Source organism: Equus caballus, chromosome 20, assembly GCF_041296265.1.
Source record: "Equus caballus isolate H_3958 breed thoroughbred chromosome 20, TB-T2T, whole genome shotgun sequence".
In the NCBI taxonomy this organism is placed as follows: domain Eukaryota; kingdom Metazoa; phylum Chordata; class Mammalia; order Perissodactyla; family Equidae; genus Equus; species Equus caballus.
This window is the reverse complement of record NC_091703.1, coordinates 17936436-17958263: the sequence shown is the minus strand read 5'-3', so window position 1 is coordinate 17958263 and position 21828 is coordinate 17936436. Positions and strand designations below refer to the sequence as shown.

The window sequence follows — 21828 nt, the reverse complement described above, 5'->3', positions numbered from 1 at the left end:
TGAACAATTACACGCTAACCAATCGAACAATCTAGAAGAAATGGATAAATTCCTAGAAACATACAACTTACCAAGACTGAATGATGATGAAATAGCAAATCTGAATAAACTGATTACTAGTAAGGAGATTAAATCAGTAACAAAAACCTCCCAAATAACAAAAGTCCAGGACCAGATCGCTTCACTAGATTAGTTTTTCCCACTTAAAACCACCGTGGCTTCCCCTCATGCTTTAAAAGAGCACATTTGCTCCCTCTAATGTGAACTTTTGGGTTTTTCATAGCTCCTTTTTCTTTAGGACTTCAAATTTTTAAAAACTCCACATTGTCCAAGGGGTTTTGTAAATTCCTCACAGCAAGTTCATAAAACAAGTAAGGGAGAATGCTATCTTGGTAACATTTTCATCTTGATAAAAGAGCTAGGTCTGCTGGGTTGCTAGTTTACAGCTCTCCTCTCTAGGCCAAAGGTGCAGAAATAATTGCGGTGCGAGTTTCTCCTCTGATTCTGTAAGGAGACCCAGATCCAACGGATCCAAAGATCATGAGCCGAAGGTTCAACAGAAAATAGACTTGAAGTGACAGGAAATTGAAGACTTTCAAACAGTTTCTCGTGGCGAGGCTGGGCAACTGGCTTATATGTGAGCTCTCTGCAAATAATAAAGTCACAGTGGACTACTTTCTCTATAAATCCACCCAAATTAAAAAGTATTTGTTACACTACCGTCAAACCAGACTATCCTAGATTGTTAAATTCTCTTTACGATGACTGTATCAATTACCTTCTTTCCTTTCTCAGGAAGCTACCAATCACTGGGGAAGTGATCTGGTGATTCATGGTTACTAATGGGATAATGGTATATATAGAAGAAACAAACCATGATATTTATTCATTCATTCGTTGACTGGCTCATTGAATATGCTTGTCTCATCCATTCAGTTAGTCCCCACTATCTGCTAAGCACAATGCTCATAGCTAGAAAATCAAAGGTGATTAAAATACATTTCCTGCCCAGATGTAGTGGGAGGGGGTTGGAAGCAGACCCCGCTCAGTCAAGCCAGGGAGTTGTTTCCCTAAGAGACACATTCATACTGCCAAGGCACCCGCCTTCATATTTTTTACGTAGTCTCCTATAAGGGATTTCTGGAGCCAGCTTCTCACCAAAGAGCAAAAAAGCCACCATTTTCTTTTCACTACAAAGAAGTTTCAAGAGTCTCTGAGTTTTGAAACAGTGTAATCAGAATATGAGAGATCAGAGAGTTACACAAGTAAAAGAACACTTTGAATTTTTCACAAAACCGGAGAAAACATGTATGAGATCCTGATTAGCCAATTTATTTCTCTAAAGCCTCTCATAAAGTCGCACCACAGAGAAAAAAAAGCAAACTCTTCAGTGTGATTATCAAAAGGACCTCACCCCAGCTCTATACGCCTCACCAGGTTCCTAAGGTCCAGTCTCGGAGACAATTCAGCCCTCCCCAAACACATCCCCTACTCCTTCCTCTACACTGCAGTTGTGCTGTTTCCACTGCCTGAGGGCCCTTCCAGGAACCGCTGTGCCCATTCTCCAAATCCATTGTCCACAAGCCAGGGGGAACCTCCCTTTAAGTCTTTATTTCCTGCATCTTCATCAAATCCAGAGTAGAGTATAAAAGGGCAAAATAATCCCCCACATGAAGAATCTACCTCCCATCCCATGGCCTGCTCCACTTTGGTGGCACCACTCCTCAGAACGATCCCTGATCAGTCTTGTAAGATAAATACTTCTCCTCTAAATTGGAATCTCTGAAGGTAAGAGGCTAGGACGCATAACTTGATGTAGTGGGTAAAGTATTTTTGGCATCAGAGAACCTTAATTTGAGACCCAGTCTCTTAACTGACAACCCATGTGACTCTGGGCAGATTACTTAACATGGCTGAGTCTCAATTTTCTCACTTCCAATACATGAATTCACTCCTTCTTCATTCACTAACTTAAGAAAATTGTATGTAAATGCGTTCTGAGGTGTGTTCTATGCCCGATGCTGGGGCTGGTCAGATTGGTGAGACCCAGACTCTATCCTCAAGGCTCCATGATCTCCTTGAGGAGTGGACAGTTTGGCTGTTGGGGACAGGCCAGCACAACAGGACACTAGGCCACAAAGAAGTGGGCTATTTAAGCATAAAATAGCCCAGTGGGAACTGAGACCATGGGGGAAGTCTAAATATATCTTGAAGGCTGGCTCTGTGCCCTGACTTGGGCTGGTGAGCTTGGGTAAGAACAGAGCCATAAAATCATAGACTCTGAATGCTCAGTGGGACCAGGACAGACTCCTATTACTCCCCTGTCTTGAATTAGGAACTCCCTTAGCTAAATGTGAGGCAAGGACCCTTCAGTGAAAAGGAGCTCCCGCCTCAAGCCCCTCCATGACCCTTTCCACACGCCTATGCTGTTGAGGAAGCTCTTTCTAGTCCTGTGTTCCCACGCTTCCCTTTTGATCTTCTTTAGGCCATGGAGGAGTTGGAGGTCAAAGAGGTGCTTTTAAGAGTTCCCCAAGGGCCACATCCTGGCACTGGGAAAAAAGAAGAGCCACAGAGACCCGTCTGGCCAGGCTGCCACAGCCTGGGCAGGGTTTTCATGGATGTTTTGTCCCTCCATCAAGTAAAGATGTTGCTCTCCTTGTATCCGGAATATATAAAGAATTCTTACAACTCAATAAGAAGACAGATACTCCACTTATAAAATGGGCAAAATATTTGAATAGACATTATTCCAAAGAAGATATGTGAAGAACCAACAGTGCACGTAAAGACACTCAACATCAAGTCATTGGGGAAATGCAAATTAAAGCCACAATGAGAGACCACTTCACACTCACTAGAATGGCTACGACCAAAAAGACAGATAATAACAAGTGCTGTTAAGAATGTAGAGAAATTGGAACCTTCCTACAGTGCTGGTGGGAATGTAAAGTGGTGCGACCGCTGTGGAAAACAGATTGGAAGTTTCTTAAAAAGTTAAGCATATATTTGCCATATGATCCAGCCATTCCACTTGTACTCATCTACTCAAGAGAAATGAAAACATATGTCCACACACACACAAAGACCTGTACACAAATGTTCATTTCAGCATAGCGACACACACAAAAGAAAGGAAACAACCCAAATGTCCATCAACTGATGAACGCATAAACAAAACGTGGTATATTATACAATGGAACATTATTCAGCAATAAAAAGGAATGAAGTGCTGATACATGCTACAACATGGATGAACCTCAAAAACATTCTGCTAAGTGAAAGAGCCAGACACAGAAGACCATATATTGTATGATTCCATTTATATGAATGTCCCGAAAAAGCAAATCTGTAGAGACAGAAAGTAGATTTGTGGTTGTCTAGGGATGGGGATAGGAATGGGGAGTGAGTGTAAATGAGTGCAAAATTTCTATTTGAAGTGATGGAAATGATTCAAAATAGGACTGTGGTGGCAGCTGCACGATGCTGTAAATGTACTAATAATCATTGAATCGTGCACTTAACATGGGGGAATTTTATGGTGTGCAAAATGGTACCTCAATAAAGCTTTAAAAAACAAACAAAAAATTAGTAATGCTCCTCTTTATAAAAACAAAGTTGAAAACCAGTTAAATCTGAGTGACTTTGCTGCTCTCATCTCCCAACAAAGTCACAGGTGGTAATTGAACTTAACCAGAGACTGCTCTGAGTGGCCACCCCCTCGCTCCTGGAACTCACTGTAGGGATCACCATAGTGACAGAATAGAACAGCGATTCTCACTGCTCCTCTCTCTCCTGTGCATCAGAATCACTAGGGAGAGATGGGGCTTCCTATATGCAGATTCCTGGGCCCCACTCTCAGCAGTACTAATTCAGTGGTTCTGGGTATTCCCAGCAATCTGCATTTTTAAGAAGCACACTTCAGAGTACAGGGGCCCACACTTTGAGAAATCCAATAACAGAGTTGCCCAGGAATGCTGTGGGTGCATGTGGGGATTGGGGGAGCAGTCAAGAAGGGTGGGCACTCAACTGAGCCCCAGGAAGCAGGGAGGCTACTAAAATCTAGTAAATCTCAAAGAATGAGGAGGTGTTGTTCAGAAGAAGAAAGGTGAGTAAAGGCATTCCTGAGCCTATGCCCAGCATGTGCAAAGACATGGAGGCATTACAGCCTGAAAATATTTATTGAGTGTTCACTATGTGCCCGGAGCTATATAAGAAAGCATGAGAAACAAGGGATTGACGAATAATTAGAAAGAGCGGTAGATAAAGCTGGGAGGAGACTTGGGAATTTACTATGGATGTGACAGTGGAATGAAGATCTGAGAGATGTATACACTGGGCAGGATCTGAGAAAGGATGAAATGGACTAGACAGGGTTGGGAGGGAAAGGGAGAAGGGAGGATGCCTTAAATGTCTTGCTCCCGGGTAGGGTGGTGCCAATGAAAACAGAGATGGGGTGGGGCTGGCCCCATGGCCTAGTGGTTAAGTTTGGCATGCTTCATTTTGGCAGCCCAGGTTCAGTTCCCAGGCATGGACCTATACCACTCATCGGCAGTCATGCTGTGCGGGACCCACATACAAAACAGAAGAAGATTGTCAAGGATGTTAGCTCACGGCCAATCTTCCTCAACAGCAACAACAAAGAAATAAAGATACGGAATGGAGGTGGCTAATGAAGAGGAGGACTCATATCAAGACATGTGAGTCTTAAGTGCCTTCAGTGATATTGAGATAACAGTTGGCAGTTGAAAGTAGGGACGTGAAGCTCAGGGGACTTCTGGAATGGAACTATAAGTACTACCTACCTAATAATAACACTTGCCCCAGGATTCTTGGGAAGATTAAAGGAGATGATGAAGTGAACTTTGTGAACTATAAAATGATGCCTAAATGTCATTATTATAATTTATCTCTGAATGCTCCACAGCATCATCACTGATCTGTACCCAACGAGTGCTCAGTCTGTGAATTATTATGGCATGTGTTATCACCTCGCCTATCCCCCAAACACGATGACCACAACATCTCACACACACACTTCTAAGGCCCTGTCATAGAACAAATAAACTGCAGAAACATGATTGACTGAAAGGCTTAAAGGGGACAGTATTTCATATGGTCAGTTATTTCTCACAATATGACTCAAAATATTTTACTTTATTAAAGCCTGCCATTTTAGTGTTAAGAATGTCACGTCTCTCTGGAATAATAAAGGTAATAAGGTTTGCTGAAATTCCTTCAATCCTAAAATTCACTGGCATTTATTGTAAGATTTATATACAACTGAATAACAGATTCAGCAACTCTCTTAAAAGAAAAACTCTAAGGATCAGTTCTTAAGTGCTGGGCCGGTTTGCTGCATGGACACTTCCAACAAGTGCGAGTTTGATCATTTGATTTAAAATAGGCAGGGGATGGCTTTGGCCCAAACCCTCTCCTTCAACCCCTTTTTGCTTCTTCATGTGTCTCCAGACTCCCGAGTCTACTTTCATACTTCACTTCGATTTATTACTTGTAACAAAATCAGAATTTTTCAAATAGAGCTGCAGGCCACCAAAAGACTAGAGGTTCTTCTTTTTTGCTCTTTGGATCTGAGAGCCCAAAGTAAAAGGGAAACAGAGAGGGCGAAGAAGAAAGAAAGGAATGGTGGGGTGTTGGGGAAAGGGAGTAAGGGAAGGCATCAAAAGGAGGAGGGGCTGCCAGCGACAGTCAAGCGGGAATAAGCCCACTAAAGCCCATCCCTAAACTGCTAAAAATGCAAAAAGCAGCTCCTGACTCTGAAAGACAAACAACAGCAGGTGAAGTGAGCAGAGCAAACAAAACTTGAAAAAGGGACTTATTTGGGAGTACGCTTCTGGGTTTTTCCTCTATTCTCTCCAGGGCTGACCCATGGTTGCAACTGTGCAGGAGATGCAGGCAACAGAAACTCCGAGAGAACCCTCCTCTTTGCGGCCAGAAGACCTGGAAAGGAGGTCCCTACAAGTGAAAGAATGTGAGGGAAAGTCCAGGCTTTTTTTTCCCCTCATTTTTCTCTCCCAAGAGTGGCTGCAGCCACAGAACTGTGTGTCAGAACAGCAAGTAGCAGCATAAGCAGCTAAAAGTTTCTTTAAGAGAGACCTATTCTTACTGCCAGAGGAGCGCCGAGCAGGGCCCTTGTAGCGCAAAGAGTGTGGGGAGAATCCCTGTTATCCTTCCCTCTCACTTTTCTCTCATTGCTTTGCCCTGAGGATGGCCCCAGCCTTGGCGAACTATACTGCAGCAGTGAGACAGCTAAAACTTCAAGAGAAACCCAATCTTCCAGGCCAGAAGACCAGGAAAGAAACGGGCAAGAGAGTGCGGGAGGAAACCCAGAGAGGAGAGAGCTGAAGAAGGGGATCCTCTGACTGTGTGCATGAAGCAGTGCAAGCCCTAGTCTTGCCCCTGAGCTGTGCACGTGTGGGACAGATCTAAAGCCTTTGAGAACTGGACTACCAGATAAGCCACTGCTCAAGTTCCAGACTAACCTCTAAATAGCACTTCCATGGGACCCAAAGCAGCACAGCAAAGACTTTGAAAAACGGACTGATGTTGGAACCTTGCCCTCAGAATGCAAGACACAACTGGGTTGATCGCCTGGTTAAAAAAAATAATAATTGAGCATTTCAAAAGGACCCAGAGTCTCATAACATAATGCTCAAAATATCCAGAATCCAATCCAAAAATATTTGACATGCAAAGGACAGGGGAAATGTGATGAACTCTCAAGAGAAGACAATCAATAAATGCCAACACCAAGATGACACAGACTTTGAAATGATCAGAGAGATTTACAGGAGCTATTTTAACTATGCTCCAGGAGATAAAGGTAAATACTCTTGAAACAAATGGAAAGATAGAAGTTCTCCACAGAGACAAAGAACCTATAAAAAGAAACAGGTGAAAATTTTAGAACTGAAAAATACAATAACAAAAAAACGCACTGGATGGGCTCAATAGCAGAATGGAGATGACAGAGGGAGGTGACAGTGAACTTGATGATATAGATATTATATATTATCCAGCTTGAAGAACAGAGAGAAAAAAGGTTAAACAAATAAAATGAACAGAGCCTAAGAGGCCTATGGGACAACATTAAAGGTTTAAGATTAGTGTCATTGGAATTCCAGGAGAGGACAAAGAGATTGAGGTAGAAAACATACTTAAAGTAATAATGACCCAAAACTTCCCAAACTTGGTGAAGGCGAAACAATTACAGATTCAAAGAGTGCTATCTGTCTGGTTATTTCACACATACATGCATACACACATAATACCTCACAGTGAGTGCCTCCAAAGAGGGAATAAGAAAGATGAGTAAAGCAAAGATATAACTGCCTACGAAGAAATAAATAAAGTGTGACGGGCTAGCATCCCCTTATGAGAGGTGTCACAGGTACCAAGACCTATAATTCGTAAATGTCTTCCCTAAATCTAGCAGAACAAGGAGCCACTAGAACCATGTCCATCAATAAATTCGTTCATTTACAAACAACAAACTTTCAGAAAGTGTTTGCCACATTACAGACTCATGATTTTTGGTCAGAAAACAGAGGCAGGGCGAGCTACAAAGGGATTTTCAAATTTTTACTTGTATGTAACCTAGAAGAATTTTCTAAAACCCTCTTGCACATTTTAAGATGTACATGTACAAACTTTCACCAAAATGTGAACAGCTGTGAAGAAGGTAACTTCCAGCACTCTGTAAATATTGACATATAAAAGTAGAACTATTTTATCACTCACTGAAATATGTCTGTTGAAATTCATCATTATTCATTTAAAAAGAATACACAAACAGGCTGCAATTTGACATTCACAAATTTTGCATAATTGCATTTCTTCCTCGAACTTAGATTTCCAGTCTTCTTGCTGTATAGAAGTTTATCCTAGTTTTATATATTTTATGCTTTAATGTCATTTATTCATTACCTTATCATACTTTTCTACATCAAAAATATGTAGGTAAACAAATTTAAATTCAATGGCAAAAAGAATGTTCTTCTGATTGTTACCATTGTAACTATTATTAGACTGCAACACATCAAAAGAACACAAATACTACAAATGTTGACACATCATTACTAAATGTAAATAAAAAGTATTTTTTCATCGGAAACCCTTCTCTTTTGAGCACTTTTATTTTTCAATTATTTCACGCATACGTGGATGAGTATACTTCTTAGTAGAATGAGTCAAGGTTGAACAACAATTTGATTCTTAATTTTTGTTTTTATCAGTGTAAATTCTGGGAAACTATGTTCATATAAATCAAGAGACGGGAATGGATGAAATTTTGTAATAGAAATGTCACTGAATTCTTTGAACTCCTTTTGAGTTACAGACTAAACATCACATGGTGATGAAATATCAAAAATTATTTTAATTGTCAATGTAAGGAAAAACTAAGGAAGACTCAATTACTGTCCCTCTCTCACTCTGGAAGAAGCCAGTTTTACATCCATTAAGCAAATTCATTTCAGCATTCCTATCAATAATCTCCTTTGAAATGATTGTAGACTTTTCTGGCTCTCTCGTTTTTCAATACGTTTAAAAATGTTCATTTTTCATTTGTATGAGAGTCACGATTTCATCCTCTTTTAAATTTTTCCTTTAACATCAGTTTATGATTTGATTAGATTGACCGTCTGTTGTTTCTTTTTTTTAACAAAGATTTAGAAAACACACGATTTGCAATGTCCAAGCATTAGAATCATTCACTTTCTCACTCCTAAAGCTGATAATCTGAAATGCCCTCTTTTTGCCCTCCACACCCCGTAGATTTTTATATCCTTGAACAATGCAATTTAGTAAAATGGGTTAGAGATAGGCCTTTTAGTAAAATGAACTAGTAAGATGGGTTAGAAACAGGCTTTCCTTATGTCAAGTGAGAGAAAGGCGATTATGGAAAAGAAGGTGGGAAAGAGAACCTGCTTCTCTATCACAGAGACCAGTCTGAGGAAAAAGTACATTGGGAAGACGATCTGGAAATCTTCTCAAAAACCTGTGAGCACATACCTTTGGGAAGTCTTCCTGCATAGTTAAGGTACAGTTTGAAGACTGCTGGTCTAAACTAAGAAGCATAAAAATGAGTCCCATCCCTAATTCTATATTCCCTAGGCTCATTTGCATTAAAAAAGCTCTTTTTTAAAGTTTTCAGTTACCAAAGAACTTTAATTAGATAATCATCCACCTTCTATTCAGAAGAGACACTGAGGGAAGAGGAGTCTTAATGAAGGGAGAGGCCACTCTAAAGCAGGATGGAAGAAGGGGCTTGTGCACAGCAGGAACTTGGAACAGCCAGAGTGTATGATGACAATACTAAGAAACAAAGAGGAAGAAATGGAAATGGAGAAGGAATTAAAAGCCAAACTTTAAAAATTTTGCCTAAATACTTGTGTACCTGCACCATACCCCCAAAAATCTCTAGCCAGAGCTTCTAGCATGCTAGAAGTTGATGCCAGGAGAAAGCTGTCTGCGTTTAGTCTACCTAATGCCAAGCAACCAATTAGATGGACTTTTCCATCAACATACTCACTAGGCCAGATATCTGAGCTTCCTGCCACTGGAGAGAGGTGAGAAGTACCAGACAGTATTCATTAGATGGAAAGATCACCCTTATATCACACTAACACCTTACGTACACACTCTGGGCAATACATAGGCTTCTACACATAACGTGGACAGCCTCAACTACACATCAGACTATGATCAGACTGAAATATGCATTCACCACTTGGAAGCCTCCTTTACGCCATTAGGAAAATCTCATTGGCCAGTTTTCTTAGAGTGGTTCAATTTGACTATTTCTTCTGGCCTTAGAGTAAAAGAATCAATTTATCTCCTAAGAATGCAGTAATTCTCCTCTGAATAAAACTAAATAGAAACAAAGTTGGAACTACTCAGGAAGTAGATCCTTTGAGACCTACGTTCACAGCTTAGGCCATCTCCTGTCCATCATCTCTTCCTTCACTGACATTCATTTTTGCATCCCCAGTGATTTTCACTATGCTGGGCATATAACAGTCATTCAACATACGGGAATGAATAAATAATCAGTGGACCCCACAGTTTCTCTGGATTTCCAAGTGGACTGATACAAAGTAATAAAGGTTATTCTCTCATTAAACTGTGTACTAGTATAGACACAAGACAATCAGTTATCCATGGACTACAAGGTCTGTCTTTGGAGTCTCCAGCATCTAGCTTCTCCAGGGACCATCCTCCTCTTCGATACTGCCATTCTGACCACTTCCCTTCTATTTTCAGTCTCCCAGAACCCTCCTGCTCTTTAATACACTTTCCTATCAAAACAAGAATGACTTTTGATCAGACTGTTATAATTGCAGAATGGCCTTTAAGTTCTGCAAACTTGGGGGCTAATAGGAACCTCAAAGTTTACCTAATTCATCAATTCATCAGAAAGGTGTGAAATTTTAAGAATTAGGGTTCCTGTACATTTTCCACTTAGCTAAGTGGTCAATGAGAACCCAGAATTATTAGATGCCTAACTATCTAGACAGGGCAGATGAAGACCCCATCCATAATAATCAAATCTTCTTCTGGTTTTAGACAGCTTCCTATGTTCCTCCCTATATAAGTCTGTGTATTGAAAGGGAAACTGTCCTATTATACAATTTCTCAGCAAAAGGAGATATGTTTTCTATACATGGCAAAAGGATCTACTTAAGAAAAACAAAACAAAATGGAACTCCCCTGGATATAAAAGCTCCCGTAACAAAAGGACAAATATTGTATGACTCCACTTATATGAGGCACCCAGGATGGGCAAATTCATAGAGACAGGAAGCAAAATAGTGGTTAGCATGGGCTGGGGGGAGGGGAGAATGGGGAGTTGTTTAATGGGTGCAGAGTTTCAATTTGGGATGATGAAAAAGTTCTGGAAATGGATGATGCTGATGTTTGCACAACTTTGTGAATGTACTTCACGCCACTAAATTATACACTTTAAAATGGTTAAAATGGTAAATTTTATGTTACATATATTTTACCACCAAAAAAACTTTTAAAAATTCCCTTTATAATGGCATATTCTGACCTTAGGGTGCTTTTCCTCTTCTTAAGTATAAGTAGAAATATCCTAAATGAGCTGCAAAAGCTCAGAGCCTGAATCAGGGCAGACTGGAAAGTGCTCAAGGCTAAAACACCAGATTTCCACTTGGCTCATTGTTATCAGAATAACCAAACTAAATCATGTTAGAAATACTGGATTATCCATCAGGATACACAAACAAGGAAAATGTCAGCGAAGGTTAGTAACCACTTATGTACCTTGCTTAAAGCAATCTCCCTTTGATTCAATAGTTAACATTGTCCTCTGTTCCCTCCTAAACTCAGGTGATAAAAGGAGATGAAGATGCTCATGAGTGATTGGGTCAAGTGGTCCTGCTGTGAAAATCACTAGTAAAGTTTTAAATTACGTTTTTCCCCATTTCTTATGATATGTGAAAATAGATATTACAATTAGAATTTAAACAGAATGAAAAGTCAGGCTCTCAGCTCTAATCACTTTATCTAGTTTAGGGAAATGAAGAAGCTGGGTATATAGCATTAATTTATGCACTGGAAAAAGAATCAACTTTTTTTTTGTCATCAAAACACATAGCACATTCAAATTTACACAGAAATGCCGAGACAGATGGAAAAAAGTCTTCAAAACAGCACTCTTTGTAATAGAAAAACGTGGGAACCAATCCAAATGCCTATCAAGAACAGAATGAATAAATAAATTGTGGAATATTTGCCAAGAAATACTATATAGCCACATGTAACAATAGGGAAAATTCTTAACAATGCTGAGTTTTTAAAAAGTGAGAAGGTTATATATAACTTTTTTATAAATCAAAAAACAAACAAAACTAAACAACATATTGCTTAGGAACACATACATATGTCAGAAAACTGTATTACAATAAAACTAGGGAATTATTAACACAAAATTCAGGGATGGGGGGACATGGGGAACAGCATAGGCGAAGAGTGCAAAGAAAGATGCAACATATAGGTAACAATCCAGTTCTTTTGTTCTAGCCTTCTGTTTATTTTCTTTAACAGCTTTGTCGAGATATAACTCACATATGATACAATTCACCCACTTGAAGTGTACAATTCAATGATATGAGCAACCATCACCACAGTCGATTTTAGAACATTTTCATGAACTCAAAAAGAAACCTTGTACCCTTTAACTATCACTCCCAACCCCCAGCCCTAAGCAACCACTAATCTACTTTCTGTCTCTACAGACTTCCCCGTTCTGGACATTTTCATATGAACAGAATTATACACTATGTGGTCTTTTGTGACTAGCTTCTTTCACTTAGAATAATGTTTTCAAGGTTCATATGTGTTGTATCACATATCAGTACTTTGCTCCTTTTTTATGGCCAAGTAATATCCCATTATATGGATATACTACATTTTATTTATCCATTCATCAGTTGATGGACATTGGGTTGTTTCCATCTTTTGGCTATTAAGAATGGTGCCGGTTTCAGAGAAGTGGAGGCTGGGGGAAGCACAGGTGAAGGACAGCACCCCTCCCCCTGCCCAGTGCTCCAGATCTGCCATTGGCCAGAGGGTTGCACAGTGAGGAAAGCAGTCAGTGGCCAGAGCTGGGGAGCCCCTGATCATGCTGGGCCCAGAATTCACAGCGTGTGATCCCCACCCAGTGAAGGCACGTGGCAGCAGCGACCAGATAATAACACCACACAGAGACAAAAATCGACACCATCAAGCAGTATGAGAAAGTATATTAAACCTCCAGACCATAAGGAAAATGACAAGTGCCCAGAAACCAACCCTGAAGACACAGAAATCCATAACCTAAATGACGAAGAATTTAAAATAGCTATCATAAAAAAAACTCAACAAGTTACGAGAAAACACAGAAAGACAAATAACGAATTCAGGAGCTTCTTCACAAAAGAGATGGAAATTTTACAGAAGAACGAATCAGAATTGTTGGAGATGAAAAACACAATGGATGAGATAAAAAAAATTTGGACTCCCTAAACAACACAACTGACAATATGGAAGACTGAATTAGCAATTTAGAAGACAATACCATAGACATGCTTCAGAGGGAGAAGAAGAGAGAACTAAGACTAAAATGAAATGAAGAAGTTCTCAGAGAAATATCTGACTCAATTAGGAAATGCAACATAAGGATTACAGGTATTCAAGAGGGAGAAGAGAAGGAGAATGTAGGACAAAGCTTGTTCAAAGAAATAATAGCAGAGAATTTCCCAAACCTGGGGAAGAAGATGGAAATCCACATGAAAGAAGCTATCAGAAGTCCCAACTATGTTAATGCAAAAAGACCTACTGCAAGGCATACAGTAGTAAAGCTGGCAAAAGTCAATGACAAAGAAAAAAATACTAAGGGCAGCAAGGGAGAAGAAAACAACTTACAAAGGAACCTCTATCAGGCTTTCAGCAGATTTCTCAGCAGAAACCTTATAAGCTAGGAAAGAGTGGAATGATATAGTCAAAATCCTGAAAGACTAAAACTTTCAGCCAAGAATACTCTATCCAGCAAAAATTTTCTTCAGATATGACAGAGAAATAAAAACTTTCCCAGATAAACAAAAGCTAAAGGAGTTCATAGCCACAAGACGCGCCCCCCCCCCCCATCAGAAATCTTCAAGGCCCTCATATCTGAAAGGAAAAAAAAAACAGGAAAAGAGGCTACAAAGCCCTGAGCACAGAGATGAATAGGTAGGCAATAACCAGAAAATGGCAGCTCTCTATCAGATCAGATTGGTAAACACTTAACTTTTATATCAAGGATAAAGAAAAGGAAAACACCAAACTAAAAATTATCTCATCATTTTAACCACAAACTCACAACACAAGATGGAATAAGATATGACAAAAATAACTTAGAAGGGGAAGAGGAAAGGGACAGAATCAGTATAGTCTAAGGAAATAAGAGACAATCATAAAATGGACTATCTCATCTACAGACTTTTTATATGAACCTAATGGTAACCACTAAACAAATAATTAGACAGAGACATACATGACAAACAAGGAGAAAATGAAGAAAACCAACACAGAAAACTACCTAATCAAATCAGTAGTTCAAAATACATGGGACTGGAAAAAAAGGAAATGCAGAAGAACTGGAAAACGCACACTAAGATGGCAGTATTTAGCCCTCATATATCAATAATCACTCTAAATATAAATGGACTGAATTATCCAATCAAAAGACGCAGAATGACAGGATGGATTAAAGAACAAGACACAACAATATGCTGTCTCAAGGAAACACATCTCAGCTCTAAAGACAAATATAGGCTCAGAGTGAAGGGATGGAAGACTATACCCCAAGCTAATGGCAAACAAAAGAAAGCAGGCATTGCCATACTTATATCAGACAAAGTAGACTTCAAGATAAAATAGGTAAAGAGAGACATAGAGGGGCAGGATATAATGAAAAAGAGACACTCCACCAAGAAGACATCACACTTATAAACATATATGCACCCAACATAGGAGCACCAAAGTACATAAAGCAACTATTAACAAACCTAAAAGGAGATATTACAACAACACAATAATAGTAGGGGACCTCAACACCCCACTTACTTCAATGGATAGATCATTCAGACAAAAAGCCAACAAGGAGACAGTGGAATTAAATGAAAAACTAGACCAGATGAACTTAATAGATATATAGAGAGCACTCCATCCAAAAACAGCAGAATAGACATTCTTCTCAAGCACACTGGGAACATTCTCAAGGACAGACCATGTACTGGGAAATAAGGCAAACCTTAACAAACTTAAGAAGATTGAAATCATATCTATTATCTTCTCCAAACATAATGCTATGAAACGAGAAATCAACTACAAGAAAAAAGCAGGAAAAGGGCCAAAAATGTGGAGACTAAACAACATGCTACTGAACAACCAATGTGTTGTCAAAGAAATAAAGAGAGAATTAAAAAAATATTTGGAGACAAGTGAGAATGAAAACACACAATATCAACTCATGGGATGTAGCCACAGCAGTCCCAAGAGGGCAATTTATAGCAATACAGGCCCATGTGAACAAACAAGAAAAAGCTCAAATAAGCTATCTTAAACTACACCTAACAAAATTAGAAAAAAGAAGAACAAACAAAGCCCAAACTCAGCAGAAGGAGGGAAATAATAAAAATTAGAGCAGAAATAAAAGAAATTGAAACAAAAAAGACTGTAGAAAGCATCAATGAAACACACAGCTGGTTCTTTGAGAAGATAAAATTGACAAACCTTTAGCTAGACTCACTAAGAAAAAAAGAGAGAAGGCTCAAATAAATAAAATTAGAAATAAAAGAGGTGAAATTACAATGGATACCACAGGAAGACAAAAAATTATAAGAAACTATTATGAAAAACTATATGCCAACAAACTGGACAATCCAGAAGAAATGGATAAATTCTTAGACTCTTACAACCTCCCAAAACTGAATCAAGAAGAAATAGAGAATCTGAATAGAACAATCACAAGTAAGAGATTGAAACAGTAATCAAAAACTCCCATAAAGAATAAAAGGTCAGGACCAGTCAACTTCTCTGGAGAATTCTACCAAACATTCAAAGAAGATTTATTACCTATTCTTCTCAAACTATTCCAAAAAAATTAAGGAAGACGGAAATAGTCATAGCACATGCTACGAGGCCAACATCACCCTCCAAAGCCAGACAAGGACAACACAAAGAAGGAAAATTACAGGCCAATATCACTGATGAACATAGATGCAAAAATCCTCAACAAAATATTGACAAACCTAATACAACAATACAATAAAAAGATCATATACCAAGATCAAGTGGGATTCATACTAGGGACACAGAGATGGTTCAACATCCACAAATCAATCAATGTGATACACTAGATTAACAAAATGAGGAACAAAAACCAATGATCATCTCCACAGACACAGAGAAAGCAATTGACAAGATCCAACATCCATTCATGATAAAAACTCTCAATAAAATGGGTATAGAAAGAAAGTAACTCAACACGATAAAGGCCATATATGACAAACCCACAGCCAACATCATACTCAATGGGGAAAAAATGAAAGTCATCCCTCTGAGAACAGGAACAAGACAAGGGTGCCCACTCTCACCATTCTTATTCAACATAGTACTAGAGGTTTTGGCCAGAGCAATTAGGCGGGAAAAAGAAATAAGAGGAATCCAAATAGGCAATGAAGAAGTGAAACTCTAACTGTTTGCAGATGACTTGATTTTATATATAGAAAACTCTAAGAATCCATCAGAAAACTATTAGAAATAATCAACAACTACAGAAAAGTTGCAGAGTACAAAGTCGACCTAAAAAAATCAGTGGCATTTCAATACTCTCATAACGAACTAACAGAACAACTCAAGAATACAATCCCATCTACAATCACAATAAAAAGAATAAAATACCTGGGAATAAATTTAACCAAGGAAGTGAAAGACCTTTGCAAAGAAAACTATAAGACATTACTGAAAGAAATCAACTAATGACATAAAGAAATGGAAAGATATTCCATGCACATGGATTGGAAGAATAAACATAGTTAAAATGTCCAGACTACATAAAGCAATCTACAGATTCAATGCAATCCCAATCAGAATCCCAATGACACTCTTCACAGAAATAGAACAAAGAATCTTAAAATTCAAATGGGGCAACAAAAGACCCCGAATAGCCAAAGCAATCCTGAGAAACAAGAACAAAGCTGGTGGTGTTGCAATCCCTGACTTCAAAATATATTACAAAGCTACAGTAATCAAAACAGCATGGTACTGGTACAAGAACAGGCATACAGATCAATGGAACAGAATTGAAAGCCCAGAAATAAAACCACACATCTATGAACAGCTAATCTTCAACAAAAAGAACATACAATGCAAAAAGGAAAGCCTCTTCCATAAACGATGCTGGGGAAACTGGATGGCCACATGCAAAAGAATACAAGTAGACCATTATCTTTCCCCATACACAAAAATAGACTCAAAATGGACCAAAGACTTGAAGGTAAGATCTGAAACCATAAAACTTCTGGAAGAAAATACAGGCAGTACACTCTCTGACATCAGACTTAAAAGGATCTTTTCGAATACCATGTCTACTCAGACAAGGGAAAAAAAGAAAAAAACAAGTGGGACTTCATCAGACTAAAGAGCTTCTGGAAGGCAAAGGAAACCAAGATCAAAATGAAAAACAACTCACCAATTGGGAGGAAATATTTGCAAATCATGTATCTGATAAGGGGTTCATCTTCATAATATATAAAGAACTCACACAAATGAACTACAAAAAAACAAACCAACCCAGTCAAAAAGTGGACAGAGGATATGAATAGACATTTTTTCAAAGAAGATATACAGATGGCCAATAGGCACATGAAAAGATGCTCAACATCACTAATCATCAGGGAAATGCAAATCAAAACTACACTTAGATATCATCTTACGCCCATTAGAATGGCTATAATACCAAGATAAAAAACAACAAATGTTGGAGAGGTTGTGGAGAAAAGGGAACCCTCATCCGCTGCTGGTGGGAATGCAAACTGGTGCAGCCACTGTGGAAAACAGTATGGAGATTTCTCAAAAAACTAAAAATAGAAATACCAGATGACCTAGCCATCCCACTACTGGGTATTTATCCAAAGAACTTGAAATCAAAAATACAAAGAATTATACACCCCTATGTTCACTGCAGAATTATTCACAATAGCCAAGACGTGGAAGCAACCCAAGTGCCCACTGACTGCTGATTGGATAAAGAAGATGTGGCATATATATACAATGGAATACTATTCAGCCATAAAAAAAGAAAATCGTCCCATTTGCAACCACTTGGATGGACCTTGAGGGCATTATGTTAAGTGAAATCAGCCAGACGAGAAAGACAAACATCACATGATTTCACTCACATGTGGAAGATAAACAAACTTACGGACAATGGGAACAAATTAGGGGTTACAAGGGGAAGCGGGGTGATGGGGCACACTTATATGGTATTGACAAATAATAATGTACAACTGAAATTTCACGTTATAAGCTATTATGACCAAAACTTTTTAAAATGGTAAAAAAAAAAAAAAAAAGAATGCTGCTGGTTTACGCATTTGTGTATAGGTTTTTGTGTGGACATATGCTTTCATTTCTCTTGGGTATGTACACTTAGAGTGAAATTCCTGTATCATATGGTAACTGTATGTTTAACTTTTGAGGATCTGTCAAAGTGTTTTCCAAAGCAGCTGCACCATTGGTATTCTCACCAGCAATGCATAAGGGTTCCAGTTCCTCCACATCCTCATCAACACTTATTATCTGACTTTTTTATTCTAGCCATGCTAGTGGGTGGGAAGTGGTATCTCACTGTAGTTTTGACTTGCATATCTCTGATGAATAATGCTTTTGAGCATCTTTTCTTGTGTTTTTTGACAATCTGTATATCTTCTTTAGAGAAATATCCATTCAGATCCTTTGACCATTTTTATATGAGTTATTTATCTTTTTATTATTGAGTTGTAAGAGTTCTTTATATATTTTGGATGCAAGTCCCTTATCAGATACATGATTTTGAAATATTTTCTCCCATTCTGGGGCTTATCTTTTCAGAATTATCTTGTATTAAGCTCTAGCTTTTAAAGTTGCGATGGGGTCCCAGGTGGTCATTTGAATATAATGTTTATAGCTTACATAAATTTAGTATATTGTTTTTATATATAAAATATTACATAATTAATGACTTTAAAACAAAACATCATGCATAAAGATGTCTGTTAGGAAATACTCAAGACAAAACAAAATACTATAGTGCCCCAAATAGATGAATGCTACTCTTGAAGGCATTTAACTTAACTTCCAGGCACTCAAAGAATCTGACTCATTAATCCTTTCAAAATTTCTTCACGGAACTCTACCACAGGGTAGCTGGTAGTAAACTACTACCAACAGGACAAGCCTGCCCCTTCTCCCCTCCTGTTTTCATGTCTCCCCCTCCTCTGCCAAACCAAGAATGATTTTTACATTTTTAAATGCCTGGAAAAAAAGAAGACTATTTTGTTACTGGTGAAAATTAGATTAACTTCAAATTTCAGAGTCCCTACATAAAGTGAAACAGAGCCACCTCATTCCTTTATGTATTGTCTACGGCTGCTTTTAAGCTACAACGGCATAGCTGAGTAGTTACTAAAGAGACCATATGGCCAGCAAAGCCTACAAATTTACTATCTAGCCCTTTACTCAAAAAGTTTGCCAAATCTTAGACTATATCAGCAAATTAAATTACTTCTCGCTTCAACCATGAGCGGCAAAAACCTATTTCCTACTAGCCAAAACCACCTTGATAGTCACCTTCATGATTTCTCACAGTCAATTTCTTTTTCTCTTTCTCTTTAATAAATATTTACATGACACCTTGATTCAAATTTTATTAAGGAGTTTTAAACTTGGGGATTCACGGAGCAGTCTTTCCCTGCAAAATACGCAGTATCTTCAAGAAGTCACGATCCAGCCACACTCAAGCTATCAAGTTACTGTAACAAACTTTTATTGCCTGCTCATCACATGCTGAGTCAAGCACTGTTTGGTGCTGCAAGAACTACCAAAAACCCCATCCTTGCCCTCAAGAGGCTTACAGTCTCATTAGAGTCTAGTAACTATAAGAACAATTTCCCCAAAGATCACTCCACTGGTGTAATCTTACATGAAGTGGGCTTAGACATTTTACCAAGAACTCTGAGGCACATTCCTAAATTAAAGAAATCTATATAAGCCATAAAGAAATAGTACTCTGCAAACAACTCTGGTAAACCATGGTGCATAAGGCCCCCAGGCTTCTGCATTCCCGTGACTACATAAGCAAAGGTGCTTGATCTTTTTGCTAAGTGTTCATCTCGCGCTCTGGCTGTTCAGACCTAATCCTAGTTCAATATCCTAAATGCAGTCACCTATTTTTACTCATTTTAAAGAATGCACCAATTCAAATACTGCTAAAATTTGCAGCCTATTTGTGATGCCAGACACCAGTCTAATGAGAATAAAGGAAAGGCCATCTGAATATGTTCTTTTTAGCCCAAAAAGTGATGAAAATGCGGCTATTTCTAAGAACAATCGTCTACCCAAAGCAGTCAGAGACCTAGCTGTGAGATGCCCTTTTCAGAGCTGTGCCTCACTGCCTCAGTTGCCTTTGCATGTTTTTAAAGTGACTCATTGCCTCAAGTCAGGTTCTGCAGAGAAGCCAGGTCTGTTTCATTCTAGCACTTTCTGATCGAGGTGGCGAGGGTCAGATCCAGCGCAATGACAGCCCCCCCCGCCATACACGCACCCCAGAGCCAAGGGAGAACCCCCAAACTTAGTCGGGCCGGGCGCGCGGCAGCTCCGAGGGCGAAGCCGCGGCCACCCGCCCGGCCCCAGCCCCGAGTCCCGAGCCCCGAGCCCGCCCCCGCCCGCACCGACTGCCGCGCGGCCCGGGCGCCCGGAGCGGGGCCGGCGGCGGGGGCAGGGCGCGCCGCGGCGCTGACCCACATGGAGCGGCCGCCCGCGCCCGGGTTCCAGGCGCCCAGGTCCCCGCTCCCGCCCGCGTCCCTGCACCAGGTCCCCGGCGTCCGGGCCCCGCAGCGCCCGCGCCCGGGCTGCCTTTATTCCTCGCGCCTCCGCCGCGTCGCGGCCCCCTCTTCACCCCACCCATTCGGCGCAACTTCCGAGAGCCGGCCGCGGGGCGCCCCCCGCACCTGCACCCCCGCCCGCCCCCCGTCACGGGCCCGGCCGCTCCAGGATTACCTGCCTGGGGGTCCCGGGGTCCTGTCCTCGGCAATGCAAATCCGTGTTCGGCCACTTGCACCCTCCTCCCGCCTGCCCTCCTCCCCTCCGCCTCCTCCCCCCTGAAAAGGAGTCGGTGTCAGTCACGCTGCTCCTGGGGAGAGTCGCCGGCGGCTTCCGGGAGCTCCAAATACAGACAAGCCGAGGGGGAGAGAGAGAGAGGGAGGGAGAGCAAAGCTAAGTGGGTGGCGAGTAGAAATAAAGGGGAGCAGAGAGGAGAGGCGGATGGAGGAAGGGAGGGGCAGATGGGCCGTGGGAGAAAAGAGAGGGAGATGGGGAGGCAGAGGAAGGGAAGCACAGCCTGCCAAGAGCCAGGCTATGGAAGACATGAATTCACCGCATCCGGCAGCCTTGCAAAGTGTGGAAAGATCCGGGAGGCTCCTGCCGAAGGAGCCCCAGATGGACTGGATCCTCAAAGACTTGTGCAGAGAAATGATGGGTCCCTAGGAAGCAGGAGAGCGGCCTGTGAGTCCCCCAACCCCGATATATGGATAAAGGGCCTGGCAGAAGATGGAGATGGACATTTAATGCTTTAGCTAGCCATCGAGTTCAGAGGCACTCATATCTTGTAACAACATTCTTTTTAATGTATTTTACATGCGCCTTTCAAAGAAAAAGAAATTGCCTGGTTATTTAAAAACAAATGTACCCCAAACCAATCTATTTTTATATGTGTATTTGTGGCCATTTCACCTTTATATATTGATTACGATTACAAAATTGGAGGCTTTTTACTTTTTTGTTAATACTATTAGAAGAAACACGGTGATTTTCAATTTTCATCAGTTTATTGCAATCTAGAAAAGTGGACTTGAAGCTCTTCATTGAATGAATGCCAGGAAAATAATAACAGACAAGAGAGAAAGGGGAAGGAAATGTAACTGATACTTCTTAAGGCAAAATTTCCAAACAAACAGGAGGATGAATGTCTAGAAAGTCAATGTTCTCTGTTGATGTTAAAATTGC

General features: G+C 40.0%; 1 protein-coding gene across 2 annotated transcripts in view; it reads right to left on the bottom strand.

The window, feature by feature from the left end:
- The window catches only part of CAP2 (cyclase associated actin cytoskeleton regulatory protein 2), a 131587-nt gene extending 110288 nt beyond the window's left edge, over window positions 1-21299 (bottom strand). The window contains exon 1 of one of the 2 annotated variants that reach the window (XM_001493518.7): window positions 20824-21299. The gene's annotated coding sequence lies outside the window, so the exon portion shown is untranslated. The remainder of the gene's footprint in view (window positions 1-20823) is intronic. The other variant, XM_023624485.2, reaches the window with a different exon arrangement.
- Window positions 21300-21828: the final 529 nt, after the last annotated feature.